Genomic DNA, 12,533 nt, shown 5'->3' on the forward strand with positions numbered 1-12,533 from the left:
CTTATCATATTATTCTCTCATATCTTTAGTTTGGCTTGTGCATGTGCATGTCTGACTGAGCCCAAATACCTGAACTGAACCCACAAATGAATCTGTGATGCCGTCATCTACAACCCCAATTCCAGAAATGTTCGCACTAAAATAACGCAGTAAAATCAAGAATCTGTAATTTGTTCATTCTCTTGAACGAAAAAAATAATAATTACTGGCCAAATTAATTGTATTTTGTAAATATAAACACATTTTGATTTTGGTGGCTGCAACACACTCCAAAAAAGTTGGGACAGAGGCTAAATAAAAGTGAAAAGGTTAGAGAATATCCAAGTTAAACTCTTTTGAAACAGTCCACAATTAGCAGTTGGATTTGGTAATAGGTGAGTGTATCGTGTTTGGGTATAAAAGGAGTATCCAGCTAAGGTTCAGTCTTTGCAAGCAAAGATGGGTCATGGCTCACCCCTTTATGCCACATTTCATGAGAGAATTGTCGGTACACTTTATTTTGATGGTCCCTTTTTAACATTCGGTTGACTAAGTAACTTTGAAACTACATGTCCGCTAACTCTCATTAGATTATTAGTAGACTCTCTGCTCTCTTTATTGTGATGGTCCTCCAACAGACATTCTATTGACTATAAGTTTACATGTCATCAACTTATTCTAACCCTAACCCTAACAGTCTACTAATACTCTACTAACACTCTAATGAGAGTTGGTTGACATGTAGCTGCAACATTACTTATAGTCAACAGAATGTGTTAAAGGGACCATCAAAGTTAAGTGAAAACGAATTGTCAAACAATTCAAAATTCACATTTCTTAATGCAAGATTGCAAAGTATAGGTATTTCACCATCTACTATACATAAGGGAATCCAGATAATTCTCAGTCTGTGTAGGGAATGGCAGGAAACCTCTATCGTGCGTGACCTTCGAGCCCTCAGATGGCATTGCATGAGAAACCATCATGCTACTGTGTTAAAAAATAGCCACATTGGCTTGGGAGTACTTTGGAAAACCATTGTCACTTAACACTGTCTGCCACTGCATCAAGAAATGCAACATGAATTTCTGTTACGTTAGGAGAAAGCTATACATCAGTTCAATGCAGAGATGCTGCTGATGAGTTCACGTTTCAGCGTGTTTGAGTTTTCAGTCCCATCCAGATTTTCAAGTGCAAAAGTAAACATCTGTCATGGTATGGGGGTGCATCAGTGCAAACGGCATGGGGGAGTTGCATATGGGTGAAGGTACCATTGATGTGGAGGCGTATATTGGGATTGTACAGACATAACCTGACATCTTTCATGGGAAGCAAGACAATGCCAGGCCTCATTCTGCATGTGCTACAACAGAGTGGTTTAGACACTCTACACCGTAGAAGGGATGTGCCTGCCTGCCTGCAACTATTAGTATCCTCAATTCCCAAAGGATTAAAAAGTGCAATTAAAAGGAAAGGTGATGTGGCAGTGTTCAACATGCCTCTGTCCCAACTTTCTTGGAGTGTGTTGTAGCTATCAATTTTTTTTTATAATACACTTAAAGGAGAACTCCGGTCAATTTTAACATTGAGCTCATTTTTTTGTACATTTGGAGTGCTGTCAGTACAGAGAACAACGACAAAAATCGGTGTTGCCTACAACGTGTTATCCTCTTTTTAAAATTTGCACCCTGTTGACTTCAATGGGGCAAGTTTTAAACCTGCTTTTAGCCTCTTAACATCCTTGATGTGTCATTACAAGTGCACAGGTCATGTGAGTGATTCCTTCTGAGTGAACGCGGGTGAATCTGACTGCAGTAGATGTGAAAGAAATATATAAAAAATTATGTTTATTCAGCCAGCACACATACCTGTATTTACATCCTGTTTTCGGTCGAAGTCCACAGTAGTCGATTGTCGAGTTCACGCGCGTGATCATAGGTACTAAACCTATTAAAAAACTTGCCCCATTGAAGTCAACAGGGTGCAAATTTTAAAACAAGGATAACACGGTGTAGGCAACACCAATTTTTGTCGTTGTTCTCTGTACTGACAGCACTCCAAATGTACAAAAAAATGAGCTCAATGTTAAAATTGACCAGAGTTCTCCTTTAAGTCAGTGAAAACATTGGAAATCTTTTCTTTGTACTTTTGTTAGTTAAATAAAGGTGAAAGAGAATTAACAAATAATAATAAGTTGCTAGGGTGTTTTTGATGGTTGCCAGGACATAGCTAAGTGATTGTTAAGGTGTTCAGAGTAGTTTTTAATGTATTGCTATATGATTAATGGGTCACACTTTAGATTAGGATCCAATTCTCACTAGGAACTAACTATTAACTATGACTTTTGCCTCAAGAAACTACTATTTATTAATAGCTTATTAATAGTTAGTAGGGTCGTTGTTAAGTTTAGGTATTGGGTATGATTAAGGGATGTAGAATATGGTTAATATTGAGAATTGGACCCTAAACTAAAGTGTTACAGATTAATGTAACAAAATGCTCAATTTAAACTCATTACAGATCCGGTGGTCAGTTATGCAGGGATTGCTGGTTCTCATTAACAGATTTACTACTGTAATACAGAATAAACAGGAGATACAGGAGCAGTAAATGCCTGTTAATGTCAGGTTTATGTGGGTGGAAGGGGTGGTCAAGCTGAGCAAACTCAATAGAAAGAGAGAGTGGAGAGAAATCAGCCTTGTTAGTGGAAGAGAAATAGGATGTTAATGGATTTCAATCAGAAATGCAAAGGAGTGACATAATGAAAGGCTGAAGGGGTGCATGAGTCAGTGAGAGTGAGTGAGAGGCCTCTTGGTACTGCCACAAAGTCCAGCCACACATAAGAGGACTGTAATTAGGACCATCCCAGAATAGAGGAAACACTGGAAATGAAAAAAAGGGAGGCAAATGAAAGCAAAAACATGTCACAGTACATCTCCAGCACACACAAAACTACAACCTGGAAAACAAGCAAGAAACTTTTGAAAAATGTATTTTGCATTATGTGCCATATACTAATCATTTTCCTCATGCAAATGGGTAGTTAATATATTTTTTTGATATATTCGACATGTCCTGCAATGTAACACGCTGTGCTCCATCTAAAATCAGTTTAAACAGCATTTTGCTTTATGGAATATTTTTAATCACCACAAATCAATTTTAAAAACAGTGAAGGCAAAGAATTGGTGGTCATTTAAAAGACCAACGATATAGATTATTTCAAATATTGATGTTGCATATTGGAATAATAGAAAACTACCGGTAAAATCCGGATGATGTGACATAAGAACACAATGGAGGCAAACTGGATCATTAGTTTATGACAACACTTCAGTTTTGTATTAGAAATTTACATCAAATTATGTTTACTTTTGCGTGTGGTTCTCTCACAAGCAAAAAATGAAGAATGAAACTTTGTTTGTCAAGTAAATGCATCCAGATGTTTGTTACATTTGCTCAGTACATGTTCCGTATTTAAAGACTAAAGGGGGAATTCACTAAGAACAAACTGTGCCCACTGAAAGTCATGTTTATTTGCACATGCTGTCTGCATTAATTTGGCATCTGTTTTACACAAAAAAGTTATGCAAATCAGATAAGCACAATTCTACCTTGTAAGTCATTTCTGAGTGCTCGGTTGTGGAGGATACAGCAGAAAACAGCAATCTGGCTTACTTTAGGACTGCAGAGCATCACTACAAAGAAAAAGCTGAAAACCTGAAAAACATTCCATATGTGTGACGGAGGCCAGCTTGTAAAGAGCTATGCAGGTAAACCTCACTCCCCTGGCCTGAAAAGGCATACTAGTTACTGACGTTACGGTTTGTGGTCTTTAGAGGTCGGTTCGAATCCCACTTTGACCGATGTGAGTAGGACCAGTTACATTGGTGCCATGACCCCAATGGGAGTGAGGTTTAGTGTGCTGAGTGTAATGGAAGCCATCTAGTAAAGAGCTGTGCAGTTAAACCTCAATCCCCTGGCCTCAAGAGGTACACTAGGGACTGATGATTGAGGTTGTGGTCTTAGCATCCTTGTTAGCGCGCCAGCCTCCCACGCCAGTCACGCCGGTTCAAATCCCACTTTGAGTGGTGTGAGTAGGACCAGTTACATTGGTGCCATGACCCGGATGGGTGTGGGGTTTAGGGGGGTGAGTGTAATGGAGGCCAGCTATTAAAGAGCTGTGCAGGTAAACCTCACTCCCCTGGCCTCAAGAGGCACAGCAACCGCAACTTTACAGGCTACAGTCTATAACGTCCTTGTTTGCGCACCCGCCTCCCATGGCCTGAAAAGGCATACTAGTTACTGACGTTACGGTTTGTGGTCTTTAGAGGTCGGTTTGAATCCCACTTTGACCGATGTGAGTAGGACCAGTTACATTGGTGCCATGACCCCAATGGGAGTGAGGTTTAGTGTGCTGAGTGTAACGGAAGCCATCTAGTAAAGAGCTGTGCAGTTAAACCTCAATCCCCTGGCCTCAAGAGGTATACTAGGGACTGATGATTGAGGTTGTGGTCTTAGCATCCTTGTTAGCGCACCAGCCTCCCACGCCAGTCACGCCGGTTCAAATCCCACTTTGAGTGGTGTGAGTAGGACCAGTTACATTAGCCGCGTTTCCACTGTCGGGCCAGGGCCGGGCCGTGCTAGTGCGTGCCAGGGCCAGTCGCGTTTCCACTGTCACTTCCGGGGCTTGATCGGGGCTTACTCGGGGCCAACGGCCAGGATTTCTGGCCCGTCGAATACCTTGGGCCAAAGCGGGCCAGCTCGGGCTAGATGAGTGGTTACCAACAGAGGAGGAGTTTACCGTTGGGAGACGGCAGCGCCGGATGATTCTGTCAGCATTAAATACTTAAAAATAAAATAATTGAAATCGCGTTCATGTTTGAATGCCTTCTGTTTGTGATGCAAAAGACGATGCGCGCTAGCCGTTACCATAGTAAACATAGTAAACGCTTGAAGATACGCATAGTAAAAAAAACAACATAGTGAACGCTTGAAGAAATCAGACCAATCTTAAAGGCTATCACAGTCATGTTTTTATTTTATCTGTCATAGCCTACGTCTCGTCTCTTTAAACCGGACTATCAAAAAATAAAGTAACTTTTTTTTTTCGGGAGCTTCCTCTGTTTCTCTGACTGAAAATATCTGTATGGGAGTCGAGAGAGTGCTAAAGCTCCTCGGTCGTATGGCATATATTTGTAGAAATTATCATTTTTTCTAAATGTGATGTAAATATGTCCTGTAACTAAGTTACCAGATAAAGAAACAGACGCGACTGAAAAAGTAAGTGTGTCCTCTTTCTTTTGTGAAATAGACCTAACGGTAATTTATTTCTGAGTGACTAATGTGCCATTTTTACATAAATTAATTCATTATGATCAATGTATCACTTTTTATTGTAAACCTGTGGTAAAACATCGATGCTTGGGTTTTAAATATTCAAGTAGCTGCTAAACAAACAAACAAAAAAAAAGCTAGCAAACGGCCGCTTTTATCGTGTTTGTTTTCAACGCTGTTTCCAGTGATTTCTGATTAGTTTTCTTATAAAACTTCCATTTGTTGGTGAAATGATGGGTTAGTGTGACGTTGTCCCAGAGAGGCGTGTTACGGGCGTGTTTTAGTGAAGCGCTGTGGAGCTTCTGGCCCGACAGTGGAAACGCATGCCCGGTGCTATTGGCCCGAGGCTATTAGCCCGGCACGGCCCGTTTAAAGCCCTGGCCCGGCCCTGGCCCGGCCCTGGCCCGGCCCTGGCCCGACAGTGGAAACGCGGCTATTGGTGCCGTGACCTGGATGGGTGTGGGGTTTAGGGGGATGAGTGTAATGGAGGCCAGCTATTAAAGAGCTGTGCAGGTAAACCTCACTCCCCTGGCCTCAAGAGGCACACTAGCAACCGCAACTTTACAGGCTACAGTCTATAACGTCCTTGTTTGCGCACCCGCCTCCCATGGCCTGAAAAGGCATACTAGTTACTGACATTACCGTTTGTGGTCTTTTGATGCTGGTTCGAATCCCATTTTGACCGATGTGAGTAGGACCAGTTACATTGGTGCCGTGACCCCAATGGGAGTGAGGTTTAGTGTGCTGAGTGTAACGGAGGCCAGCTAGTAAAGAGCTGTGCAGGTAAACCTCAATCCCCTGGCCTCAAGAGCAACCGCAGCGTTACAGGCTACAGTCTTTAGCGTTCTTGTTAGCGCGCGCGCCTCCCATGCCGGTGGCGCTGGTTTGAATCCACCCAAAGCGGGAGCGAGAAGGACCAGTTACATAGGTATATCCCCAGCTAACAAGGAACACTTATAGCTAATAGCTAACATTCTGGCAAGGTTCTCTCGAAGTAAGAAACAAACTATTTTCCAGTAATGTTAATAGAATATGGTCTCAAAATTATCTGGTCTTTAATAATGTTTTCAAAACGTTAGCACAAAAACATTATTTATACATCTTTCATGGAATGTTTTTTTCCTAGAAAATTTTAGCTGGATGTTCGTTTAAATGTTACTACTCGTTTCAGAATGTTCACAGAACATGCAAAAGTAACATTCCCATAATATTTACAAAACTGTAAAACAGAAAGTTACCTTAAAGGGCACACTATGTAATTTTTCGCTTATTCAAAATAAAGGCGTATCTTGATGACGCCTTGATTTCGGCTCGAGAGCTTTTATTATGCTGCAGACGACCTCTTCCACTTCTTCCGGTCATAAATGTGGGGTATAACAGTTTAGATACATTTGAGTGTGTTGAAAGTTATGTTATAATGCTACTCTGTGCGTTCCTCTACTATGCGGCTACTATGAGACACTTGTTAAACACTGCTGTATGGTAAAACATGGTACTCGCGGGAAATCAAGAAAATTAGATTTAAACAATACTACTAACTGTCTTGAGCTATATAACAATGATTAGTTTTCTGTCGATGAATGTATCCAAACAGTTGCTCACCTGTCTAATAAAAACACATAATATATTAAAGCGTCTTTGGTGTTTCCATGGTTTCCACATAATAAAACCGAAAATCGAGGGTAACGCGGGTATGGTGTCATTGATAGGCGACGCACGGACGCGGTCCGTGTCCTGGTTAAAATAGCTTATTTCTCTGGATTTAAACATTCTTGGAAACATTTGGGATAATGTAATTACACAAATCAACAAAATATATAACATTGTTCTAGTGGTTTTTGGATATTTTGATTCAAAAATCTTACATATTGTGCCTTTAACCTTTGCATAACCAAGGAAAAACGTTTTTAAAACATAAAATAAACTTGAATAACTTAATCTCTCTTTTTTAGAAAACTTTAATAAATAATGTTTCTGTAACTTAATGGTAAAGTTATCTAAACGTTCTTTCATATTTTGATAATAAAGTACATTTGTAAACAAACTAAACTAAATGTATTGTGAAAAATAAACAGGTTTGAAAATCTAAATCCAGATCACACTGGCTCACACATATGTAGCCAGCGATGTGGCCAGTCAGAGAGACTCTGCTGTGGTCACTGGACGTGCTCTTTGTTCTAAACCCATAATTACTCCCTGGTTTCCGGTGTGACCGTTATCGATGGCTAGTGCGTAGACAAGCTAATCCTTTAATTGGGTTAAATAAACAGCAATCCCCCCTGGCAAACGTCACACCGTGTGTTCTGTAATGGAGATCCTAATCTACTCAATCACATCGACCCACAAACACACGCACACATATGCTTCCATAACACTGGCCAATTCAGCCATTGCCTTAGAAAATACGAAATCAGTGCTTTTGCTGATGTCCGATAAAAATAACATTCTGAAAACAAGACTTTTAACTGAGAGGCAAAATTGTATATGATTTTAAGACGAATCACTTTCTCCAATGACAATTCCACCTTGAGATTCCAAAATCTCTCTCAATGATGACAGAAGTTTACTGTTTTGTACTGTCACTACATTTTTTTAGATTTGTGCTTCAAAAAATTGCTATTTCGGCAAGAACAATATTTAAATTTGAGATATATTTTCTAAAAACAAGTTTCATTACTTATGATCTTAATTGGAAATTTCTCATTTGAAATTTCTCAAATGAAATATAAATTATTGTCCCCAAAAGAAAATGTGTATTTGGGGTCATTCTCCTTCAAAACATTATATAAATATACAATAAAAATAAAATAGCAGCTCGCAAATAGCATCAATAAAATAATACAATTCAAAATGATGTACACGACATCATGAATCAAGAAAGATGTTAAAAATTGCAATAAAACTTTTTAAGGATGTTTAATAGTATTTTTTGCAGTACTGGCTTGAACTTTGACCCTTAAAAAATAACCACCCATCTAATTTGACAATATCAGACAAGGAAAACAGATTTGGAAGAGATTTTATTACCGGTTTTGTGATTCATGTTTTGTCATTTAAATGTTTATTTCCACGTAATACAAGTTTGCTGGTACATAGTGTTCTGTGACTCCTTGTATAAAACATAATAATCATCAGTAAGCATCAGATTAGAACAATAATCCCCTTCAAACAGCACAATTCTTCACATGCACTTTGTGTTCTGAACACTACATGCTGGCATACTGCTTAAAATAGTCCTGCCCAAAATCAAACTGTGGAGTGTACTGTATGTGGTTGCAGTTGTTAGTCCTTTAAATTAGCGGCCATTACCTAGGGATATAATCAAGGTCATTAAATATGTCAATTTCATTAAATGTTCATGCATCAAGTTGCACCAATCATCACTGCACCAATTCATCAATTTAAAAAACTTTCCACTTTGAATAGTGTATGTTGAGACTCCAGATCCAATGTTAAATTCACATCCTTAATGAAAATGTGCATTCTGATCCATTGCGTTGTGCACTGCGTTAACTGCTGCCATAAAAACAAAGTGGAACTTCAGACTTGAAATGCTTCAGTGTTTGGAAAATCAATAAAAAACGAAATTAAATTAAAGGTTCCTAATTTTGTTTTTGAAGTCTCCTACAATAGTTTTACATGCATCTACACTTACAAATAATGGTTGGCACAGATGGTTCCATGAAGAAGCTTTAACATCCATGGAACCTTTCCATTCCACAAAAGGTTATTATGGTGGAAAATGGTTCCTTGGATTATAAAAATGCCCTTTACACTTATATTAAAAATGGTTCTTTTACCCCCTTTTGGTAAGTGTAAGGTAAAAGAACACTTTATTTTCTAATAATGTACACTGCAGCATCACCTAATTTCTCACAGTGTCTGAAACGGTTAGATAAAGGATTCAGTCTCTCTAAACCCCTCCTTTCCTAGAGCCTACTCTGCTCTGATTGGTCAGACAGCCCAGTCTGTTGTGATTGGTCACCCACTTACAGGGCGTATCGGAAATGAAACGCTCATTACCATATCTGAATTTCGGCTCCGGAGGCTTCCTCAGCACTTGTATACACAGTGATGTGAACGGTAACTTGGCGTTGGTTTTATATTATCAAGTCCTCATTCTTTGGAAGTGCATGCAAAATGGATTTGTTTTTACAGCGTGGAAAACATCTTTTCAACAACATGAACCAAACTCTTCTAGGCCTCAGCTACAACTACTGTGTTTGAGAGCGGGTCACAGTAGATGTTGTTTGCAGGCAGCCAATGAAGACCATAGACTGGCATTATACAACCTTTTTACAACGTATACGTTTGTGCAGGAAGTAAGACTGAAATGACTGGCGACTCATTTCAGGCAGTTCAGAATTGGTCCTTCTTTTGGGTTATTTAATAGCCCTACAGGTTATTTAATAGCCCTAATAAAAATGTAAATTATAATCAGAAAAAATACCCTTGAGATGACGAAATATTGACAAGTGATCAAGTCTGCTCTTAGTTTAATTACACCCTTGCAACTATTTGCTCTCCCAAAACCACACATCTACACTCACCTAAAGGATTATTAGGAACACCTGTTCAATTTATCATTAATGCAATTATCTAATCAACCAATCACATGGCAGTTGCTTCAATGCATTTAGGGGTGTGGTCCTGGTCAAGACAATCTCCTGAACTCCAAACTGAATGTCAGAATGGGAAAGAAAGGTGATTTAAGCAATTTTGAGTGTGGCATGGTTGTTGGTGCCAGACGGGCCGGTCTGAGTATTTCACAATCTGCTCAGTTACTGGGATTTTCACGCACAACCATTTCTAGGGTTTACAAAGAATGGTGTGAAAAGGGAAAAACATCCAGTATGCGGCAGTCCTGTGGGCGAAAATGCCTTGTTGATGCTAGAGGTCAGAGGAGAATGGGCCGACTGATTCAAGCTGATTGAAGAGCAACTTTGACTGAAATAACCACTCGTTACAACCGAGGTATGCAGCAAAGCATTTGTGAAGCCACAACACGCACAACCTTGAGGCGGATGGGCTACAACAGCAGAAGACCCCACCGGGTACCACTCATCTCCACTACAAATAGGAAAAAGAGGCTACAATTTGCACAAGCTCACCAAAATTGGACAGTTGAAGACTGGGAAAATGTTGCCTGGTCTGATGAGTCTCGATTTCTGTTGAGACATTCAGATGGTAGAGTCAGAATTTGGCGTAAACAGAATGAGAACATGGATCCATCATGCCTTGTTACCACTGTGCAGGCTGGTGGTGGTGGTGTAATGGTGTGGGGGATGTTTTCTTGGCACACTTTAGGCCCCTTACTGCCAATTGGGCATCGTTTAAATGTCACGGCCTACCTGAGCATTGTTTCTGACCATGTCCATCCCTTTATGACCACCATGTACCCATCCTCTGATGGCTACTTCCAGCAGGATAATGCACCATGTCACAAAGCTCGAATCATTTCAAATTGGTTTCTTGAACATGACAATGAGTTCACTGTACTAAAATGGCCCCCACAGTCACCAGATATCAACCCAATAGAGCATCTTTGGGATGTGGTGGAACGGGAGCTTCGTGCCCTGGATGTGCATCCCACAAATCTCCATCAACTGCAAGATGCTATCCTATCAATATGGGCCAACATTTCTAAAGAATGCTTTCAGCACCTTGTTGAATCAATGCCACGTAGAATTAAGGCAGTTCTGAAGGCGAAAGGGGGTCAAACACAGAATTAGTATGGTGTTCCTAATAATCCTTTAGGTGAGTGTATTTGTACTCATATTTGCAGCAACACACACACTCTTGCATGAGCTCATAATATCAATCGTCTGTGTTTCTGGTTTATGTCCTGTGGGAAGATCCATAATACAGAACAGACCGTCCCAAATATCCAGCACCAGGTGCATGTGTGTGTGTGTGTGTGTGTGTGTGTGTGTGGCCAGAGGGAGAGCCCTTCACAGGCAGAGTAAGTGTTAGACGTTGAGTTCTTGTTAATTATGTGTCACTTATGCAACAAGTTTCACACACTACCTGCTGCCAATAACACAGGCTGTCCCAAACACCCCGCCAAAAAAACAACACGACACAATTACATAGCAGATCGTCGCACAATAACTACACAACCATACAACAAAAATCTTAGTTCATCATGATAGTTTAAGTCACCTTGAAATCAAAATTGACAATGTTTTTTTTTTTTTTTGGTATTGTGTGGTGTTTATTATAAAGGATTTATCTGTGCATATTATTATTTTAATTCATGTGCCCTCGTAATCTTTAATCAAATTAACTTCCCCTCCCCTTACTCTTGCAGCGACATCTCTTCACTGATGATGTGTTTACTGAGATTACAGCAAGAGCAAATGACAACGATCCAACAATCCAATCAATTCCTGATGGACAAAATCAAGTCCCGCCCTACATTTTCACATTTTACACCTGGTCTTTTCGTTTCACGACTGGAAAGCTATTGGATCAGAGAAAACGTATTAAGTGACCAGGTGTAAACAGGCTCTTTCATCTGGAACGCCCCTACAAATGGCGTCCTCTTCCCAAAGTGCAAAACCACCGTTTGGAATTTCAAATTTCATATTTTGTTCGAGAAGCCGTTTCACTCAGATATATGTCACAATTGGCAAGAAAACACTATCGCAACTTCTGTTTCATACTGCCTTTAATGCATTAACTAATGTTCCAGATTGAATCTTATTGTAAAGTGCTACTGCTTTATTTTTTTTCATGTAGATTCACAGACTGATTCACATTCAAGGCAACTGCAAGATAAATCACACCAAAGAACAAAAAAAGAGAAAATGCTTTGTTGCAACAACGGTATCTAACAATTACTGTACACAATGAGACACTGAAATACTCTGAAATGAAGAAAAGGCCAGAGGAGAGAGAGAGACACGGGTGAAAAGGTGAAAGAGAAGGAGGGAGAGAGGACATGAGAAACCATGACTAGACCACAGAGGCTAGCGTGGTCAGAGCCTGGTGTGCAATACACACTTATTCTTTACCTCTCTTCCACACATACATAAATTCACACACACAGAGTGGATCACTTACTCTGACAGTTACTTGAACACCATGGATTAAAATATACATTTTGTGTACTTTTTTTGAACATGAAGGACAAAGTGAGTGTGAAAGTGCATGTAAAGGAAATATGACTGTCAATGTCAACGCATACGGTTAAATAAATATGTTTACAGACGTAA

The sequence above is a fragment of the Rutilus rutilus genome, assembly GCF_951802725.1.
Source record: "Rutilus rutilus genome assembly, chromosome: 17".
NCBI classification, from domain to species: domain Eukaryota; kingdom Metazoa; phylum Chordata; class Actinopteri; order Cypriniformes; family Leuciscidae; genus Rutilus; species Rutilus rutilus.